Raw genomic sequence first — 22,633 nt, 5'->3', positions numbered from 1 at the left:
AAAAAAAAAAGAAGAGATATCTGTCTGTTAATCGCGCTCTCTTGACCTGTACGTACCAAACACAAAAAATTTCATATAAAAGTATGGAATTACTTATAAATGTTGAACACAAAACCTTATGTATACCAGTGAAGTCGCTTAAGCACTGCGCTATGCGGTTGGTTGTTAAGTGTAAACAAAAACTGTATATTTCTTTCTTTTATAGTATCGTCGATTAATTCGATGTCTGGATAGCATACACAAATATCTCATTATATATATTTAGGCTCGTTATGATCTAATATGCAGTAACTTAACTACATCATCCAAGTACGTGCCTGTTGGACCTAGCTTGTGTTGACAAGATATCGAACTTTACATCCTTGGTCAGCGTTACTCCGTTAGAAAAGCGGAAAATTTAAGAAAGAACAGTATGAATACATATATTTCAATGGCAGATCGTTAAGTTAAGGACAGTGTCGTTTTATAAGAGTTTTACAATCTAAGTCCATTTTGTTTCGTTAGGATTAAAGTGTATTAAGCGCTACGGTTACCTTTACTGTCTTCGTCCATATATTAATGTGTAGGCGTGTATTGATGACAGGTTTAAAAAGTAACTGAAACAGCAATGTAATAATGATATTTTCGCATGTTATCAGTATACACGACAGAAAAAAATACATTTAAAAAAAGTTTTACAAAATGCGTTGTAACTTTGTACTTCAATATCTGAAAAGACAATGATAAATATGTTCAAAGATGATCTCAAAAAACTGTACATCAAATATTAAAAAGATTAGGGGGTGTTAGTGAAATTATCCGTGCCTTTACCAGCTGCAGGTGTCAGAGTGACTGGCGATGGTCAAAGGGATATAACTCGATATAAATCTTCATAAACAAAGATTAAAGTCCTACATTGAATAGCGGCATGCTTATACACATGTTAATTAAGATCTTTCAAAACATGTTTGATATTACAATTCCTGTCACTGGACTGCAATCAACTGTATGATTTCAATAAAATAGTTTCGAGCTCACCTTTCAATGACAGGCTGTAGGAAAACCGTTCCAGAACTAATTCAAGCTACAAGATTACGGTCTGATTCACCACTGATTATGCCGATATCAGTCAGGCAGAGCAACCACGTTTTCTCACCCCCCACACTAAAACAAATGATTGGACCAAATCTTAGTAGACTGGCCAATCAAATTGAAACACGCTTGTAATATAGTTGCATCATTATTAAATATGTCGAACGAATAAGGAATAAAGGGTAAAGTTAGTTCTGTATTCATTATTAAATAAAGAATTACAAATAAGGAACAACCTTTCCCTTGCTCTTAATATCACGATTCATAGATATCCCACAAATAAATTTCATTACCAAATTAACGCAATACTTTTTACAACATAATGTTTAATCAACTGAGCCAGGTAAACTAACTTTATTTATGTATCCACTTCTCAGCTGTGTTTCATTTATCTTTGTTCTATCTTTATGGTTTTGATTTGGCACATTTTCATTTTTTTCTTTACCTTAACTAAAGTTATGATAGGATGCATGCTACTTAAAAAAAGATCGAACGTCAGACAATGCTTTGATTGGCACTCCTCTCCTTATAGTCGGGGGAATACGTTTTGACAGTATGTACCAATACATTGTGAAGTGAAACCGAAACCACAATACCATAATGTACAATATGATAAGTATGAAAGGGAGTTAGGTAGTAAAGGAAGTAGTAAAATCTGTAGTTTTATCCATAAATGGTAACTTTGTGGCGAAGAATCAAACAACGCCATCACTGCGCCTTTCATCCTCTACAATTGAGTTTTTGTAATGGTCACTTTAATTTAATTGCAGTGTTGACTCAAAAAAGACCAAATACACGTTTTAACCTTAAAACGCACATCCTAGATACTCTCACTTTTGCTCTCTGCATCCCTGGAATATGTCAAAGCAAAATCGAAGGCTCACTGTGCGCCATCTTGTTGATGAGATGAGAAGCCTACTTGGATCCTTTGATATACATCAAAAGAATCTCGCGATCGCAAAACGGTATAATTTACTGACTTTGAAGTCGGGTGTCGTTCCTTTTTATACTTCAAATGACAGGTATTAAGTCTACGATTGGTCAGGCATTTTCATCTGAGACCAATCATATATAAGTGTAGCTAGCCGTGGGCCTTCAATTTTGTATGACATATTCCAGGGATGCAGAGAGCAAAAGTGAGAGTATCGAGGATGTGCGTTTTAAGGTTAAAACGTGTATTTGGTCTTTTTTGAGTCAACACTGCAATTAAATTAAAGTGACCATTACAAAAACTCAATTGTACCAAATTGTAAGAGGTTATTTAGTGCTAGTTACATGTTGTTTTTTTATAAGATCACAAAACCATTTGAATTTAAACAACAGGCTTAAAACTCTAAGCCAAAATGTATCCAAAGAAGAAATATTTATAGTAATGTTAAGGTTAGTCGCTTCAGCATTGCTCGATGTAGTTTGCTATAGGTATACTATACAATATTCATTCTCCATTCCAGTAAATGTTAAACAGTTCATCGTCTTGATTATATACATTTAAAAGACTCAACTCAAAATCGTTTGTGATAACCTAAACTACTTGATCTAAGTACATTTCCCAAATCTTCACTAAAAAAAAACGAGTTGTCCTTTGCTCAGTTGATCTTGAAGTTAAACAAACTCTTTTTTATTGGTTGAATATACTGACACCGTAACTCCTTCATACGTTAAATGTTATTTAATGCACATTTAAAAATGTGTAGAAAATGCAGTTATCGTACCTGCAAGGCTAACTGTTCTAGCATCAACAGCACTTGATGGTAACTAATACCATAGTATCCGATACAAATTACACAGTACACCCTTTATTTACTAGCAATGGTTGTCCCTTAAGCGTCTGAAAGATACATATAAGAACGGCATCCTCAAGCAGAATATTTTATCATTATTTCACATGCATATTTGCATCACAAGAGACTGCTAATGTTTTATCCCGACTGGCTAAGGCCACAACAAAACGTCTCAGCACATGACATTACAAAAAAGACATTGTGGACCAGATTCACATATTTAATACTAATAACTCATCGGTCCAAAATTGGTATCACGGTTTCTTGTGAGATCTCTCTGCTTTTGAACACCTGTTCATACCTACAAGTATGCAAGAAATAGGCCATACAACTGAAGATCAATTCTGTTACTTGTATTTTAGTAGAAAAAAAACAGCTGTATGAAACAGTGCAGCTCGTGTTTGGCATTCTGCCAATTTTACCAAATTTGAAAACAGCAGCCATCTGCGTGTGTTACGTTCAATTTTCAAAACAAAAGATGGTAGAATTTTCTCCTGGAGTTTTTAGTCCCCGAAGTTGAAATTCATAAATTTATGGGGATTAAGGCACCTGCCCCTGTATATCAACAGAACTTTAGAAACTTTTGAATCCCAACTGTCTCTCCCCAATTATAACCGATGAGTCCTGGAATGACGAAGCAGCTGTTTGATGTAGTGTTATTGACTTATCGTGTGTACTATACCCCATTATACAGACGCAATCACTTCTGTTACTTCCCTGTGATTATTTCACATTTCTTGGTGGTTGACGCATATAGTGAACTTTTAGTCCCTGCTGTTAGCCTTATCCGTGTAACTGGAATGGATACATGAAACATTATTTTAAGAGTGAACTGTATTTTTACATAGTTTTTCAAACACATGTACTTTCCTTCTATTGGCCCTTTGTTTCATTATGAGTCCGACAAATGTAAATGGACGGTAAAGTTTTATGTACAGTCAAATGTGTACATTGTCTGGAATCCTCATGATAAAACTAAATGTTATTGAAGGTGAATATTTCCTATTTTTATGGATTATTTCATGTCACTTCTTCATGTTACATTTGTACACGTATACGTGTTGCATATAACATACAGCATAATGTAGTAATATAGTGTTACTATACTGTTCTTTAGCATTCCAATTAAAACACGCCTTTTAACACATATACAATATAAAACATCCTTTTCAATAATGACATGTTTAATGTCATTTTCATTGTGTTGTTGACTTACAATATTACATTATTATCATGAGGTGAGGTGCAATATTAAATACCAATACATTATAATATGTCATCTGAGCTTTCCAACTGTTAGGCTCTTAGCAACTAATATTATCGGGAAATAATACAAGTGATAGTGTAATCGATCACAGGTACAAATTAATATATGCGACAGAGATCATTACTTTTGCATTGCCCCCGCTAGGAGTTGAACCTGGGACCTCCGGCTTACTAGTCTTATGCTCTACGGAATGAGCAAATGAGATAATCTCCCTATCCGAGTCGGTAGGACGCGGCTAGTATTTTAATAGGGTAACATATTTCCCGTTCAGGAAAGAACTCGTCCCGAATTTCAAGGGGTCATAGCGATTCTCGTGAAAGTATCGCTAAGCATATTTGTCAATATTTTACGAGTCCTTACTTGGACGCCAATGTAACAGAGGTCATTGTTTTGCCTCCTCTATGAGTCGAACCCGGGACCTCTGGTTTACTAGTCTTACGGCTTACACTCTACCAAATGAGCTAAATTGAATTGAAGTCCCTTAGAAATATAGGTACTTTAGTAAAAACTATACTATGCCTCTTAGAACTTGGTGTTTGTGTAAAAGTTTGGTGTTAAAATACTGTGGAGATATCACTCTAACGATTTCTGTGTCATATTTTTATATTGTGCATTTATTTTTGGTGCAGGGTACTGTGTGAAAAGGCCTGTGTTATCCTCTACCCCTGACCCGGAATTTTTGACATTGGTGACACATGCAGAGGATTATCTCAAGAAAAAGGCCAAAATGCTATGTTGAAATTTTGATATTTTACTCCCAAGATGTTGCTCTTGACCAGGTTAGATGGAAAGTTGGCTATCGGATATTTGGAATTTGTTATGAAATTAAATGTTACAATGAAACATATAGTAAAATTAATTGTGGTCTTAGTCCAGATGGAAGGAAGCGGACATTTTTTGTTCTACCAGGGTGACATACATTTAGATGTACTAGTCTTATGCTCCACCGAATGTCTGACCCTAGCCGAGTCAGTAGGAAGCCGCTAGTATATTACCTGGGTGACAAAAAACATTAATCTAACTACGAAAAGGTCTTATTAGTATATAGATATTTTACGGAAATGGAGATCACACTAGATAGGTATAAAATGTTTACTTTTGTATTCCAAGTTTAAATACTTGACGAAACTTGATAACACTTAACGCAACTAACAATGGATGTTTATATGAAAAGAAACTTTAATACATTACACATCTATCATCATAACTTCAAACAATTAATTTATGAAACTTCATAAACGAACAACCAGAAAAAAACACCTTGACAAGATGAAGGCGACGTTACCAACAACGATTGGATGACAGGTAATATAGCCTGTATTTAAAACCTTGATGGTAAAGATAGCAAGCGCCAAATATGGTGTTGGGAGTTATCTGGTCAGGTTGTTTTCAGATAAATAAGTAGTTCTTTTTCAGTCGATATACTGAGAACGGAAGAGACCAGGTCTGTTTATGGAATTTACAGTCAGTGGAAAGATCGTCTGGTAAATTTGAGGTTTTGTTGTCAGAATAACGGTGTGGTACGATGGCCGAAAGCAGCCGACACAGAATCACTACAATATCAGACATTTCTGTACATGTACACTTTATAAAAACTGCACATGTACACAAAACAACTACAAGTGCTATTAACATTCCTTAACGGTTCGGGTCAACTTGATATTGATCGGGTGCCTTATACATGTATGGCAGTGAATTTAAAGACCAAACGACAAGGAAAGTGAATTTGTCCATAAGTCATCGAAGAGGCAATAGAGGTCACCATACAGTGTTGCTGCGTAGACTGTACAAACTAGTTTACTAGTTGATGCTTGAGGACGAACCTTCTTATCACAATATCAACGAGTTAACTATTTGATAGACTGGTTGAGAAGTACTTGGTCTGTAGTGCGTTCTCGGGAGGATTATAACTAGCGACACTTACTCATTGATGATCGGTGAATTAAACATTGTTAATTGAAACTCATTGCCAATAATTGATGGTGATGCAGTGCACGATACTCAATGTACATTGTACATTTATATATGCACGTAGAATTGTTTTATGGTATTCATTTTTTCACTGTAGCTCATCCCTACCAACTGCTGGCATTATACCTGGTGATCGTTACACAGTTACAGTACCACATTACTTAATGTTGCTTGCTGCAGCTTAAACATCGTCACGCACTGTTTCTCAAACATTTGCCATACATTGCTACTCAATAAAGAGATAAAAAATTCTGATTAAGCATAGGAATTTATCACTGTATGACGGAGATATATTTTGTAGATCGACAATTGAGTAGGGTTATTAATCTTTTCTTATAATAGAAAAATAAAATTTTGTTTTGTCCAAATGATATATTTCGTCTTTCTTGCGTCAAACGAAAAGTGAACTGACTAGATGACGTACATCATTAAACATCTGCAAGGTGATAGACAGTTTAGTCATTGGCTCACTTGTATTTCCGGGCCGTTAAGGGCCATCATGAGATGATTGAAGTACGTTCTACTTTATTGTAAGTGGTCCTAAGAGCTACCACATTCTACATTGTTAAAATGCATTAGGTTTTATAAGGTTCCCTTACCAGAGTTTGAAAATGATATCGAAAAGCGATATATCAAAGCCCTGTTAAACACAGCCTTTTCAACTCTGATTGAGATCACTGTATCTTTACATGTACCAGGTAGTGGCAAATGTTTAGAGGACCTCATATCGAATATCATGAAAAGTATGATCGACGAAAGGGTTTGGTTTTGTTATCTAGAGTTAGCGTCATATCAAATTGTAAGATCATGAATTTAGCTGTAACATGTGTACTATATGTGCCAATACTGGAGATGGTATCTGCAGGACTCATACCGATTTCAGAATCCGAAGGCACCCAAGATAGTATTTAACGTGTCCTTAATGCTAAACATATAAAGCCCAGTGTTAGGGGAAAAGCATCACATTTATTTACCATATGTTTATGACATAACAGATTAACCATTACCACTCATTATGTCTCTTAGATAATATGTTCTTCCCTATAACGCATCAAAAACTCCATTCCTTATGTATAACTTTTTTACAACGATATAAGTAATACTATTCGCTGGAAATAATCCCGGAAAATGTTCTTAAATACACATAAACCGAAGCATTTATTAGACAATATATAATTTTCTCTTTCTTCGAATTATATTATTCTGATTCCCTGGCGAGAAAAATGGAATCTTTAAAAGGAAAATCATTTATCTAATATAACTTGTATTTTTATCCTTATGACAATCTACCATCGTTATTCCCAATTATTATTCTCACACTTTTCAGCAGGTATTATTCAAACTAATGGTAGGTAAATGAAAAACAAAGAGGAAAAAAACAATTAAAAAACCTGGATTCGATATTTAAATTTGTTCAATAATGAAATTACAAGAATCATTTTTGACACTTGAAATTATTTGAAACCTTTCAATAATCATTTCGGTTGCATACAACAAACCATAAAGTATATATGGTATTTTCCTCTAAATCGCATAGTGCTGAAGCGTTTGTTTCTAAATCTATGTGATGTACGGTTTGACGTTAGTGGAGGTCTAGGTCACTCCTTGTCAAAACCACTTACGGATGGAACGTTTTGACCATTTGGGATCAGTCAGTGTCTTCACGTTAACTATATCCCATAAGAATGTCGTCGTCAAATAAAGCGTAAAATCCACCGCGAAAGCGAAGTTCGTGTCTTATTTATCAGAGGTAATTATGAGTTTATGTGTCTGTCGACAGGAGTTTCAATGAATCGTTGGTATGGTGTCAAAGTTGATTTGTGAAGTAGATTAGATATGGTTCATCACCATTCATTTTAGCTGTTTGTGATCTGTAAGCTACAACTACCAGTTCTTCGATTCTAATTATAAGGACCGTGTTTGGTTATTAAGCTTTTAGAATAAGTGTTAGGTACCATGATTATGCCTTTTTTTGTCAATCGAGAGACCGACAGTTGACGCCACTTTTCTGATATAGCTACATGATACATGTGTACAATTGTTGACTGTTTCTCTGAACACTGCCCGTCATCTTTCAATATTTGCTCCGCAAAAATGACGTTCCCAGGGTTTGTTTCTATTTACGTTTTCGTAAGATTTGATTCCTTCTCGAAAAAAAACCTCAGTTGAACATCACAGCTTAATACATTGAAACACATTCATCTCATAACAAGATTCCAAAATGAACAGTGTCTGACACTGGTTGTCAAATGAAACAATAAAACCACGAAAGGAATTCAATTCGTGATTGGAACAATCGTTTTTCAGTATGTACCATAGCCAAAAATATCGTCATAACCATTTTCGAACTGCTGCATAATAATGATGTCATTAGTTATTTACATTTAGTGGTGAACGAATTATACCTTCACACGCGAATTATTATTATGTTCATGGAACCAACCAATCCGCGTAGCTGTAAAGTTGATTATACGTGCTTAGCAAAATCATGTAATGGCGCTAGGATGAGGCATTACATGATCGTCACATTGTAAAACATGCTATTGTTTATCGTTGGTGTTTTTTCACGTCTATAACGTTCATCATATGTTCTTACACTATTCTTTTTGTTATGTTACAGTGCAGAGCTACAAGTTTACGGAAAGGCCACGCACTGACAGGGAATCCATATCCATTGTAAAGGGGGTTTATCTTAACCGTTCACTTGTTCCGTAGTAGTTAACGTTGTTGATTTAATAGTCTACGTTCCAAAATACACATACATAGAGGCATGGATTTTCCTTCGGCAAATAACGCAATTCTTCTGGACTTTATCGCACTGTTCACACAGTGCCAGATGGTTGCATCCAAGGTACAGCACTCCTTTCCGTCGGATATGGCATAGGGAGCAGTAGTTTCAGTCTAAGAGCAGCATTTTCTTTCCGTAAATCTGTGCATAAAGGTTTTCATTTTAGGTACAAAATTTCCAGCAAAAATGTCACATGCTAAAATGCGGTTGTTCATTAGGGCAATTTTCTTTTCTTTACAACCTTTTCCACTTTGCTACCTCTTTGCAGCATTACAATGTGTAACGGCGACAAAGGTGATAGGGGCATTTTGCATTCTTAAACGTTACTGTGTCGCTGGGACATTGTTGTTTTGTTTTTCTCAAGTGGCGTTTTCTTCTATATTCTATACCTACCGAGTAGAAGTCGAAAAGGTGAAAAAAGCGAAAAGTCACTGTTTCAAATTTTCATATTTCGTACATTAACCTAAGTGTGATGATTTTTTACGATCGACATAGTGTCACATATGAACAACATTGTTTGTGCTTTCAATGTTTCAATGAAGATATGTATTAAAGTGATTACCGAGTTTCGTGGGCGTGTCACATTTTGTTTATAATTTTTCATATATCGATTTTGTTTTAAATTATGTTGCCCTATTATGTTCCAAAAGTCCCCAACCGCCAAGCTGCTGCTAACTGGCATATGGCTCAAGAGGTCATAGTCTCTAGCAAATACAAGACAGTCATTAAAACGTTAACAAGGTAGTGAAAGGGGTTACTGGCAGTTTAATGTATATTAAGTCAGAAACTTGGACAAAATTGAACTTTCTGGCCTTATACTATTGTGGTACTGGGAAATTGTTTATTAGATACCTTCAATAGTTTGTGTGTTGACCGCTGATTTCTGTCCCAGTGTTGTTTGCCGTTGTTTTTCCTGTAAAATACCAATTGAGATTACAGAATAAAAATGTAAATCTAGAAAGTTTGAGTATGTAAGTAACAAAAATAAAACATTGATAATGATACTTGTTCGACTTACCATGTTTGTATTTATTTACGGTGCACTTGTCTCAAATGATAAAGATTTCTTTCTGAAAAGTTAAATGAACACTTTAATTTTTTTGTCAAATGTTTTTTTTTTGTTTTGTCCAGACCTATTTTTGTTTGTTTCGAATGTAATGAAATGTCACTGAAAATACCCGTATTAAACCGTCGTAAAGTTTCCCTTCTTCATAGTTACAAACCTTTGGTGCTTATTACACTAGTACATATCGCGGTTGTTCGATATTCAAGAGCTTGCTCCGAATATCATGACTTTTGACTCCTGCCTGATGACATACAATTTACAACATAGCGTTTTCAAAGATGCAGGTTAATGAAGACTATGAACACTTTTAATAGTCACCAATATGATGTGATTCTGAGATAAATTCTTTGTGATTTGAGATGGGTTTATATATATATGTATATCCTCATTATGCTCATTAATGTGTCTTGTTGCTTGGTTGTCACCACCCCAGATGTAGCTCTAAGGACGTGACCTTACTTTGAGTTAACCGAAACGTATATGGCTGATGTCGTCAACAGAAAGGATAACGGTAACCCCTCTGGAACACCTGGTTTTAATTTCCTTGAACTTTTGAAATGCCTCCAGGTAAAAAATCCTTTGTTCATATTTCAATTTTATTAGTTGTGAGTTCGAACCACATTATTATTTTCTTGGGTTATTTTCTAGAGGTAAATATGAAGCATAAATAATTCAGTTTCTGATACTCATCGAATTACTGTAAAGATATCAGTTGTTATCTTCAGGAATAAACGGTGTTTGAGCAAAGGAGTAGAATTCCTGTAAGACGCAAAGTACATGTACATGTGCCTGTAACCTCCTATTTTTAACAACCTCTTACCGGCACTGATGTTCAAACAAGACAGCGTTTCAATCTGTCTGGAAAAGGAAACGTTTTATATAGCAAATTTTCTAATGTATACATACACTCCTTCCTTATTAGGAAAACGAATATATTTTGTTTGTATCATTTTATTTGTCCAAAGATTTTTCATAATATAGATACAAAACATTTTTTGTTTCATTTTTACACTCTATTACACACATTTTGACACTTAATTCACTCATCCTGATTGTCATCATCATCATCATCATCATCATCATCATCATCATCATCATCATCATCATCATCATCATCATCATCATCATCATCATCATCCTTAACATTCAAACTATCCGTTCATCATAGTCATCATCAGCATCATCATCATCATCATCATTGTCATCATCTATAGATGCGTGTTATCAGCAACACACTTCAACAGACAGCCACTGAACCACACTGCAACATCATTTTTTTAATTCTTACACTCAATATTTGACATCAACACTCCGCAATCATTATTGACTCATTCATAATGAGGAAGATCAGCATAACGATTTTTCTTTTTAATATATTGTTACATGTATACACATTTTATGACGGACAATATAATCATGTTATATTTTATTTCAGAACTAAATCATGTACTGCACTTAATTAAAAAAAGCACCAACAGATACACCCTATACGCTTTCACTACACACACTCCCATACACTCTACATACAAAAATATAAAACTCCTGTAATTGCGATATCTGATATGTATGTAATATTGTCGAAAATGAAGGAAAGAAAAACAAGAGGGAAGAAAGGAATAAGAAAAGGAATGAATAGGTATAGATATTCTGTTGCAAAAATATCTTATTGATGAATTCTAGGGATAGATACCAGAGACAGGGATGCCAAACTATACTCATATAATACTTAAAAATATATTTCTTTCCAGAATCAGCAAAATATATTGGCAGAGTACTGAGCAGTTTCAATAGAATTATTTCAAAATTAACATATATTCAAAATATACATGTGTATAAGTGTGTAAGTACATGTATATAACTACACTTGCATTTAAAATTAGTCCACAAGCTCTATTAACCGCATCCATTTATCCCAGTAAGCAGTAAATCTCTGTATATAGTATTCACCTTTAGCAGTTGCAATATACCGTTGTACAGTGTAATGGTACTTGATTTTAAGAATTAAAGAGCTGTAATTCAACATTATATTGTTACATCTAGAACTGTAAATGTATAGCTTAATTATTAAAAGTATTTCATTATCGCTCTTATTAAACCGTTCTGTTTGTGGAAACAATCCTAATATGAAAGTGATTTTATTGTATTGAAAGGAATTAGCAATGCATCTAGAAGAGATTCAAAACTTTGCAAAAATGACTGAACTTCTTGGCATTCCCATAATAAGTGCAGCATAGTTTCTTCAACTTGATTACAGAAAGTACATAGAGGATTATCTAAGATACCTACTTTAGATATAAAATAATTTGTTGTCAGTATATGATGCGAAGTTCGAAACTGAAGACATTGTAGCTTTGTATTAGAAGTAGCTTTGAAAGGGATTTGATGTATTCGTTTCCAGTACTGGTCATTGATGTCCAGTTCAACATTCCATTTAACCTGTCCAGTTGGAATTCTTTTTCTATTTACCAGTGTGCTGTAAAAACGTTTGAGCCTTTAGCAGAGATGGGACTTTTTAAATGGCATGTCATTACCTACTTAAAGCTGTCTTACTGTAGCCATAACACCTTGGAAAGTTAGAAAATCTGTGTTTATTTGGAATAAGTCTATAAAATCATGAAAATTGAAGAAAGAGTTATCCTTCTTGATAAATCACTGATTATTACTAAACCTTTGTTTTACCATTCTCTGTAAAACACTGACCTATCAACACTTCTTTGTCTATCAAATCATATTGGAATTTTCACGACCTATTTCCCTTGTCCATATGGGTTTTCCTTCCTAGCCTTTCTTAGTCTTTCCCATGCCTTCAGGATATCTTTTCAGAGCTGGTTATTGCATCTATTATAGCATGTTTGTAAATAGTCATCCCCAACATAAGCAAGTAGGTTAATATCTACAATAGACTTAATAATATGCTTAATTTTGATAAAAAAATACATCTTATAAAACTAAAATCTCTTATAGCATCATGGAATAGACTAGTACTTACACCAATAGGTAAAATATCAGTTATTAAACACTACTTATATCACAATTTAACCATTTATTTATAGCACTACCAAATCCTGATGAAATGTATACACGAAAAATTGATAGTATTTTGTATAATATTTTGTGGAATGGTAAACCAGATAAAATAAAGAGAGATGTGATAATTAAAAGTTATGAAGAAGGTGGTCTGAAAATGGTACATTTAAAATCTTTTATAACAGCTCTTGAAGCAACATGGATAAGACGGGTATATAAAGAAGAAGGAAATTGGGCACTTTTTTTAAGAAACTTATTTTGATAAAGAAACATGAGCTAACTTTAGACTTGAAAAATTGAAAGAAGAATGAAACATTGTAGTAACCTCTTTTGGAAAGATGTCTTAGAAGCATGGTACAATACTATTATCTCTAGCAATATATACAATACCAATAAACGTGAAAAGCCTCTGTGGTTCAATAGTGAAATAAAATTGACAGACAATTTTAATTAAAAAAAGCATGGTTTAAAAAGGGAGAACAATTTGTATATAACATTATTTAACAGGGTGGATCACTCTATTATTTTGAAGAATTTCAGGAAGAATATAACATAAATACTAATTTTTTGACATACCAAGGCCTAAAGAATGCTTTGCATCATTTTATAAGAAAAAATCATCACATTTTTACTTCAGAAAAAAACAGTTATTGTCCCAAATATACCTATCAATCTTAAGTTAATACTTAGAAATAGAAAAGGAGCACAAGACATATATTCAATATTATTTAAAAATATTGTTAAACCTACTGCTCAAAGAAAATAGATCTTAAATGATAACATAGATGAAGAAACATGGAAAAAATTATATGAATGTCCTTTTAAAACCACCACCAACTCCAAACTACAGTGGCTACAGGACAGAATAAATCACAAAATCCTCACTACAAACACATTTGTATTCAAAATTGAAAAATCACACAATAACCTTTGGACTTTCTGTAAAATTCACCCTGACACAAAAGTGCATATGCTATGGGATTGCGAAAAAGTTTATAGGCTAATTGACGAGCTGAAAACAAATATTATAACGAAAAAACTTACACTAAAATTTGATACACATACACAGTTTTATATAGAAAACGTCATAATACTACTTAATACTTAATACTACATCATTTTACTATATACAACTAAATGCCTAGAAATAAACCTTAATCTGATTAGTCTCAAAAACCATATGAAATTTTGATTAAAAACACAAAAGATCCTTGCGTCTAAACCGAATAAATTAATAAATAAGGATGAGTTAAACCATCAAATACATAACTGGATGCAGTTATAATATGACTTAATATGACATATTTGTTTTATATATTTGTTCTATACATATATACATCTATTGTACTTTATCATCTCCTCACTGTTATAATAATCATCAAATTTTTCATAATTTTTAATCCGCCAGGCTTAAGTTAAAATAAAATGACCTAGTAACTGTAATGGGTTTTTTTCTTTTCTGTTTAAGTTATTTGGTTTTGCTCTTGCATGTTTGATGTCATAGGTTTATATATATTGTGTTTGCATCAGCGTCTCTGTGTATATGTCTTTAAGTATGTACACGGCATTGGCAATCTTTTAATGTCTGCTTATGATATCAGATGAAAATGTTGGCATAGGATAATGATGGCTGAAGATGATGAGGATGATGTAAGACAATTATGATGATGATGATGATGATGATGTGGATGAGGATGAAGATGATGCTAAGATTTTTTTCAGGATGATGATGATGTCTGATGATGATTTCTGATAATGATGATGATGTCAGATGATTGTGATGAGGATGATGATGTTAATTATTATGTCAGGATGTTGATGAGTATGATGATGATGTCAGATGATGNTTGTAGTCTTTTTAAAAGCAAATAAACTGGTTGTATTTGTTGAAGTGACGAGAGTCATAAGCGAGTTCCAGGAGTAGGAGGAGGAGGAGGTGGAGGAGGAGGAGGAGGAGGATAATAATGTCAGAATGATGGTGATTGTGATAATGATGACAAAACTATTTAAAACTGTATCGACACCTTTGTTTAATATGTATGGACAAGCATGTACTAAGCTATCATGAATTTATGATCAATTCCATATAAGTTTTGTCTTGTAACAAATAATGATTTTTTTTTATTTTTTTTTAAATCAAAAAAAATATGCTGTCATTTACCTTCACTAAGGAAATGTCCCTTGGACCAACTAAGTTTCAGAAAAGTAATGAAAGCCTCCAGGTTAACCATTTTCAATCCACCATCAACTTAGCTTTGTATATTAACCCCCCACTTTACTTTGTCAGTCTTACTGTTCCACGTATACTCAAACAGGATAGAATTCAGATTTGACATAAAATAAGCATCAGGGTTAGGGTGAGCATAAGAAAGATGGTGGAACTGAAAAAGCATAAGTGGTTTTAAAACAGGAATTTTCCCAATAGGTGTCAATGACCTTCTACTCCAGGATCTAATTAAAACTTTCAGTTTAATTAGTTCTTTGTCATAATTAAGCTTCGGTAGCCGATGTGAATTCAAGCTGAACAACTCTATTCCCAATAAAGTAAATATTTCCTTTACCTAACCTCGCTTCATTTCTGTTGTAAAAGCTAATATCACTAAGACTCATTTTGCCAATCCGAATAACCCTTGTCTTGTTTACATTAATCTTCAATCCGGAAATTTTAGAAAAAACTGTTTAATTCATTAAGCGCTTCTCTCAGTGATCTTTCAGAGCCAACTAATATAAGTGTGGTGTCATCTGCGTACTTGGAAATTAGGATATGACAGTCTTTGATATCTACACCCTTAATATTTTTGTTATTCTTAACCTGATTGATAAAACTTCCGCACAAAAGATACATATGTATGGTGATATAGGGTCGCCTTGACGACATCCCTTCCAATATGAAAGAAGGATGACAAATTCCCTCCCTGATTAAAAGCTGAACTAACATGTATATGTAACGTTTTAAGCCAATGTCTTATACTATTTCCAAAGCCAAACAATTTAAAACATTATCCGCAAATTTCCAGGAGAAAGAGTCAAATGCTTTCTTAAAATCAATCATAAGTAACATTCCAGGGATATTTTGATCTTCTGTATACTGCATAATATCATAAACAAGACGAGTATTTTCTCCAATATAACGACCAGCTGAAACACCTTTTTATCACTACTAATAACCTTATCTAAAACTGTTTTTATTCTAGAAGAAATAACCCCTGATGCTATTTTTGCACAATGTTCAATAATGAAACTGGTCACCAATTTTTCAAAATATGTCTTGGTTTATCCCCTTTTGGAATGCAAGTTATAATCCCTTGTCTTTGAGTGAGATATATCCCCAGTAGAATATTCAAAATTAATTGACCGTACCACAAAACAACCTAACTGCTTCCAAACAATTATTAAAAATTCAGTAGTAAAACCATCTGATCCTGGCTGGACTTTTATTATTTTTATATTTTGAAAAAAAAGTCCAGCTTCCTGGGGGGTTATCTTCAAGATCTGTAGATTCATTATTTGTCAACTTGGGTACATTATTAAAATCAACATTATCCAAGTTATCATTATCCTTATACAGGCTTTCATAAAAGTTCTTAACTTCTATCAGTATATCTTCCTGCTTAACTATAACGTCTCCGTTGTCCTTTTGTATTTTTTGGAATAATATTTCAAACAAAATTCCTATTTTTAAAGTAAAAAAAAATATTTGGTCGGTTTTTCACCCTTCTCTACCCACTTTGCCCTTAAAGAACTAAACTACCCTTAATCTTATCTGATCTGATACCCTCAAGCTGTTTTTTCTCTGCTGCCAATGTTTCTAGATCAATAATATCTTCTGATTCCAACTTCTGTATGTTTTCTCTAAGCTCCTTCTCCCTTACATTTTTATTTTTGTTCCTGTAAGATGCATATGAAATTGTCTCATCACGTAGTTCCATCAATAAAGTTGCTAAAAAAGGCTGATCACTTATTAGTAAACTGTAAATCTTCCCAAAGGATGTCTTTCAAAGAAGTTATATTATATATTAGTTGGCAGTAAACTTCTTTAACCCTAAAAATAGTTTTTTTAACCAAGTCATGATATTCAGTTTCCTTAGTGTCAATAGTGTCTCAATACTCTTGAATACTGATTAAAAGAGATTCAGAAACAAGAAAGTAGTCTAGTCTAGCCTGTTTTATTGGGGTCCTTTTCCTCCATTAATATCTCCTAATCTCTTCATGTTGATCCAAAAATGTATCAATAAGCCCATTATTCTCAGAAATATGTAACAGTTTATTATTTCCACATGTAGCTCTTGGATTGTTAATATTCTTGTAGCTGTTATCATAATATAACTTCAGATTAAGAACACAGTAAAAATCACGACATATAATATTATTATCATTGTTAAAGAGATGTATACATGTAGCATCTTGGATCTTCGTAAAAAAATATGGGCAGTCTTGGTTCGGACCATACACGGTAACCAGAGTAGTTTTTTGTGCCTTCTAGTATAGTATCAAGCGCTAAGTAATTTCCAGAATTGTCCCTTTTTTCTCCCCTTAAAACCTTCATTTCAAAATTATTATTAAACATAATAGCAACACCCCTAGTATTTGACCTAAAGGAATTGAAAAGCAATCACACTCCCATTCATTTCTAATAACATGTTCATTATCCTGAACAAAATGCGTATATTGTAAACAACAAATGTTGTAAAAAAAAATCATTTATGTATGAAAAAACGTCTTTCCTTTTTAACTTATCGCCCAGACCCTGACAATTTGCTGATACCAATATTATTACAATCACGTTACACCGCTGTCATACACGTGAAGTGTTACCATTGATAGTAAGTCTGGCATTCCTGTGAGCAAAAAAAGAAATAGAAGGAAGAAGAAATAATAACCTCAAATCATATGTTTGAGGTCTAGAGTCGATAACCACTGACATACTCACGCTTAAAAAAGTAAAAGAGAAAAATGTTCACACCATGCATGCTAGGCCTTGTAATATACCGGAAATTACACCGGAAGTCAGCAGGATATAGTAACGCCTAAATGATTCGGTACTGTATATCCAGATTTTGTTTGCATTGAAGAATATAGTATTTGAAAAAAAGCAGCTACAAAAGAAAATCCACATACTAGTTGCGAACAATCAAACCCTTGTTATCAATAGCAAAAATGAAAATAAACCAACAAACAAATAAAACTATACCACGTCAATCACACACCATGGAACATGTATTTTTTTCAATGCATCAAGATTTTTTATGTTTAGTGCATGAACGCAAGATATGAAAATTATGTTACAATAGCTAAATTTTCCGTTACACGGAAAATTCATTCTCCTAGATGTTAATAATATTTCTAGGACGGAATCTCCTAGTAAAAAATATTTAATGTAAATACGGTACACAAATTGATCAAAAGAACCGTGTTCAAAAATACTGAGAAAGACCAGGTATCGACAATTATACGTGCCGTATGTTTGGTGAACATACTGCAAACAGATACCGAGTGAAATCAGAGATAATCAAAAAGAAGTTTGTAATTTTGACCTGAAGTAGTCAACATCTAAATACAGGTATCAATATTTACATTTTAGAAAACAATTAGAAATAACAGTTTGTATAATAATCACTCGGTAACCAAAATAAAGTATGTCGTAATGTTATTCAACATATTTTTATATCAACAGACTAACCATCACATGGAAAACATATATTCCGATAGTACTTTATAAAAGCGAATTTGAAAAACATTAAAATCCTCCAAAAAGATAACTACGAAAACGAAAACTCACAAATAAGTAAATCACTTAGGAAACGCACTTTTAACACTGGTCAACAAGACACTGTCGACCGTTTTAGTTTATGCACTTAGTTCCTTCTGTAACCAACGTTAGCGTCATTTTCAAGATATTTTGCTGTGAGTTTTGTGTCATGAAACAGTTTCTTTTTTCGTCCGTTTTCAATACAACGAATAGTTTTCCGTCTATACTATAAGAGTTTTGTACAGTCAAATTGATCAGCCTCATGGAATCTTTGTTGATTAGCTTTCGTGAGGTCCTCGAATACTGTGAATCCGTATCCCTTCAGCGTCCTACGAGCCTTGATGATTTCGTGTTTTTTCCGTCGATGTGTAAACTTAACAATCACACTTCTCTTCTTGGTGTTGTCAAACCTCCCAAGTCTTTGTGCGATGTCAATGTCGTCTGATCGTAGGGTCACTTTCAGACGATTATTGACAAAGTCAACGATCTTGCTAACACAATCACCCACTGATTCTCGTTCAGAAGAGTCGGGCAGTTTATTACTCTGGATCAAATTCTTACGGCCATGCTGTTCAAGGTCGTTGTAGCGCTGCCAAAGGTCACTAATTAATTCCTCGGAATCAGTTACTCTCTGTCCCTGTTCAAGGATGGTGACCTTTTCCCTCAGGTCTTCGTTCTCAGACTCGAGCGAGTTAATTCTCCCTCAATTCTCAAATGAACAATTTCTACGTCCTCCCGCTGAATATCTGCTTGAAGTTCGTCCTTTAACTTTGCCACAATTGAGTTAAGATAGTCCTTTGTAATAGTGTTTTCAAGTTTTTTTGATAACTCATCCACATTTTCGGTCGAAGTCTTCGCCTTACTCGGACCCATGTTGGTCTATATGGTGAAACAGAAGATATATACACACTATACCGGCAAGCGCCTAGCTATGGTACACGTCTATAGTAATGTGTGGTAAGTTGTGGTCACCGCGCGTGAGTAGCGTAAGTTCATTGTTTTTAAAAAAAGCTTCCAAAATACACATTTCCTTCAGTTGGATATGCTTGAAAGACAGGTATTGTAAAGAAAATACCTTCTTAAGTGTCCATGATGAACATCTAATGATAATCTATACAAGAACNTTCTTAAGTGTCCATGATGAAAATCTAATGATAATCTATACAAGAACTGTCGTTAAAAGTACTTTTTGGCGGAGCGCTGTTTAAACCGTCCATTCAAGGTGCGCGCGACCTTGACATCTCCGGAAAAAAAAGAAAAAAGAATATATATATCGTCGTTATCTGACGTAATCAGATTAGAGGTCAATGACGGCGCCCTCATATCAGTTTATCACTGTAAAGTAAATGCCGTTCTTTACTAAACAACCATAGCCTAGGTCCCACGACTATTATTCCGGTGAAAATAAGATAATATTATACTTGTTCTTCTTTATAAAATATGTTAATCTTTTTATCTGAAATTTGTAGCGTAGATACCTGGAAACATTATAAATATATATATATAGGACGCAGTGGGTACAATGCAATGTACCAATTAGTAGAAAGATATGTTTGGTGAACATACTGCAAACAGATACCGAGTGAAATCAGAGATAATCGAAAAGAAGGTTGTAATTTTGACCTGAAGTAGTCAACATCTAAATACAGGTATCAATATTTACATCTTAACAATTAGAAAAAAAGTTAGTATAATAATCACTCGGTAACCAATATGTGTTCTCTTAACGCTGTACATGTATGTTTCCCTTTGGTCCCTCGGTACAGTAACCTGAACCAGAAATCACTATTTGTTTTAAGTATAAACGAAATAGCTTCCAGGGGCAGAATAATCATCGCATCTGTACAAAGTAATCTACACTTAATGATGTTAGAACTATCGTCAATTCTGACAGTGTTATGAACGGTTAGGACATATTAAGAAGATAATGTATAGGTGCGTTAACGACAAAAACAGGAATAACGTGAGATAAACGAAGTATGCTCTAAACAATAATTAGGGTAGAATATGTATTTAAGTAATATTTACAACAAAACAATTCAAAATGACAGGGGCAATATGACATTGAATTCATTGACGACATTTCACACGGGAATAAATACAATGTCCATAGAACCAACAAATCCACCAAAAATTACAACGAATATGAAACAAGTTGTTGCCACTTAAATAAATAACTCTCGTTGGCCTGGATGTACGCGCGAAAGGGGGATGAGTTAAAGTGGGGAAAACCGGAGAAATCCAAATGTATGGGGAGGTGGCCCCATATCTGTTCACGTCCAATCAGGAAATCGTACCCGACTGCCTTGGTGAAAGGCTAGTGCGTTGTCCATTGCGCCACTCGACCACCCTTTGCAACATTCATGTAGGCATGGTCAATGTGGGACATCGTCACCATTTATTCATCAATTTTAGTTTTTCTCCAAGCTTCGTCCTTTTCTCCTTAAAATCTATTGGAAAATACTCCCAAACTATACAGATATATCATGGGTCAGAGACAATATCAAGGTATAAGGAACATTTCATTGATATAGTATCGATAAAACAAGGCTATGGGAGAGTAAAATTAAAAGTTGAAATTGAAAGTGATAAATTTGTCATTAGAAGGGAAAACTCTAATAATCAAATCCCTACATGCTCTCAGTTAACTTATGAATTAGCACAAAACACCATATCTGAAGAATATTTACAAAAAATAAACAAATTAATATATGAATTTCTTTGGGATAGTAAAAGAAATAAGGTGGCAAAAAGAAACTGTTTATTAAGAAAAGAGACAGGGAGGGTCAAATATGACTGATATAGTGTTACAATGAATATAATCAAACTAATATATAGAGTAATTAATTGTGAAATACAGACATGAAACATAGTAGGTAAACACTTTCTGCAAAGCTATGACAGAGCTTACAAAACAAATTATTTCTTATGTAGATGCAGCAACACTCATAACTTGGAGTTGAAAAAAATCCGGCAATTTATCTGGAGGGAATTTGGCATTAGCAAAAACTGCTAAAAAAGTATCTGTAAGCAGTGCAGAAGATGTCGTTAACCAAAACTTATTTGGGAATCATAATTTATTATTCGAAAATAATCCACTTTTTTTCCAAAAATTGGGCAGGGACTGGAATAACAAAGATAAATTATATCTGGATGTTGAACAAAATAACTTAATTTCATTAGAACAATTACTGAAAAAGATAAAAAGGTAAAAATAACTGGATATCGGAAATCTCAAAAATCAGAGGGGCCCTTTCGTCAGGGTGGAAAAACATACTACAAAATAATAATGAAAACAATATTAGTGCCTTTAAAATTTCAGATGACTTAGTTTTCACTTATAAAAACAGCCTTTTAGCCATGAACAAGTGTTTTAACAAAATAATTAAATATATCATAGTGGCAAATGTTTAGATGACCTCATATCAAATATAATAAAAAGTATGATCGACGAAATAGTTTGGTTTTGTTATCATTTAAGTTAGTTTGAACATGTGTACTGTATGTGCCAGTACGTGTGTTGGTATCTGCAGGACTCATACCGATTTCAGAATTCGAAGGCACCCAAGATAGTATTTAACGTGTCCTTAATGCTAAACCTGTAAAGTTCATCGTTAGGAAAAGAGCATCACATTTATTTACCATATGTTTATCACATAACAGATTAACCACTCATTATGTTTCTTAGATTATATGTTCTTCCCTATAACGCATTGAAAACTCCATTCCTTATGTATAACTTTTTTACAACGATATAAGTAATACTATTCGCTGGAAATAATCGCGGAAAATGTTCTTAAATACACATAAACCGAAGCATTTATTAGACAATATATAATTTTCTCTAATATAACTTGTATTTTTATCCATATGACAATCTACCATCGTTATTCCCGATTATTATTCTCACACT

At 33.7% G+C, this 22,633-nt stretch overlaps 1 long non-coding RNA gene across 1 annotated transcript; it reads right to left on the bottom strand.

Annotated features, from left to right (window-relative positions):
- Window positions 1-8,949: 8,949 nt before the first annotated feature.
- On the bottom strand, window positions 8,950-9,956 carry LOC110457947. Its single transcript, XR_002463741.1, has 3 exons — window positions 9,897-9,956; window positions 9,731-9,791; window positions 8,950-9,019 (listed from the first exon to the last, which is right to left on the bottom strand). It is a non-coding gene; the product is annotated as an uncharacterized LOC110457947 (long non-coding RNA).
- Window positions 9,957-22,633: the final 12,677 nt, after the last annotated feature.

This window comes from Mizuhopecten yessoensis, unplaced genomic scaffold (genome assembly GCF_002113885.1).
Source record: "Mizuhopecten yessoensis strain PY_sf001 unplaced genomic scaffold, ASM211388v2 scaffold9385, whole genome shotgun sequence".
NCBI classification, from domain to species: Eukaryota; Metazoa; Mollusca; class Bivalvia; order Pectinida; family Pectinidae; genus Mizuhopecten; species Mizuhopecten yessoensis.
The sequence above is the reverse complement of the archived record's forward strand: the minus strand, read 5'-3'. Positions and strand labels throughout refer to the sequence as shown.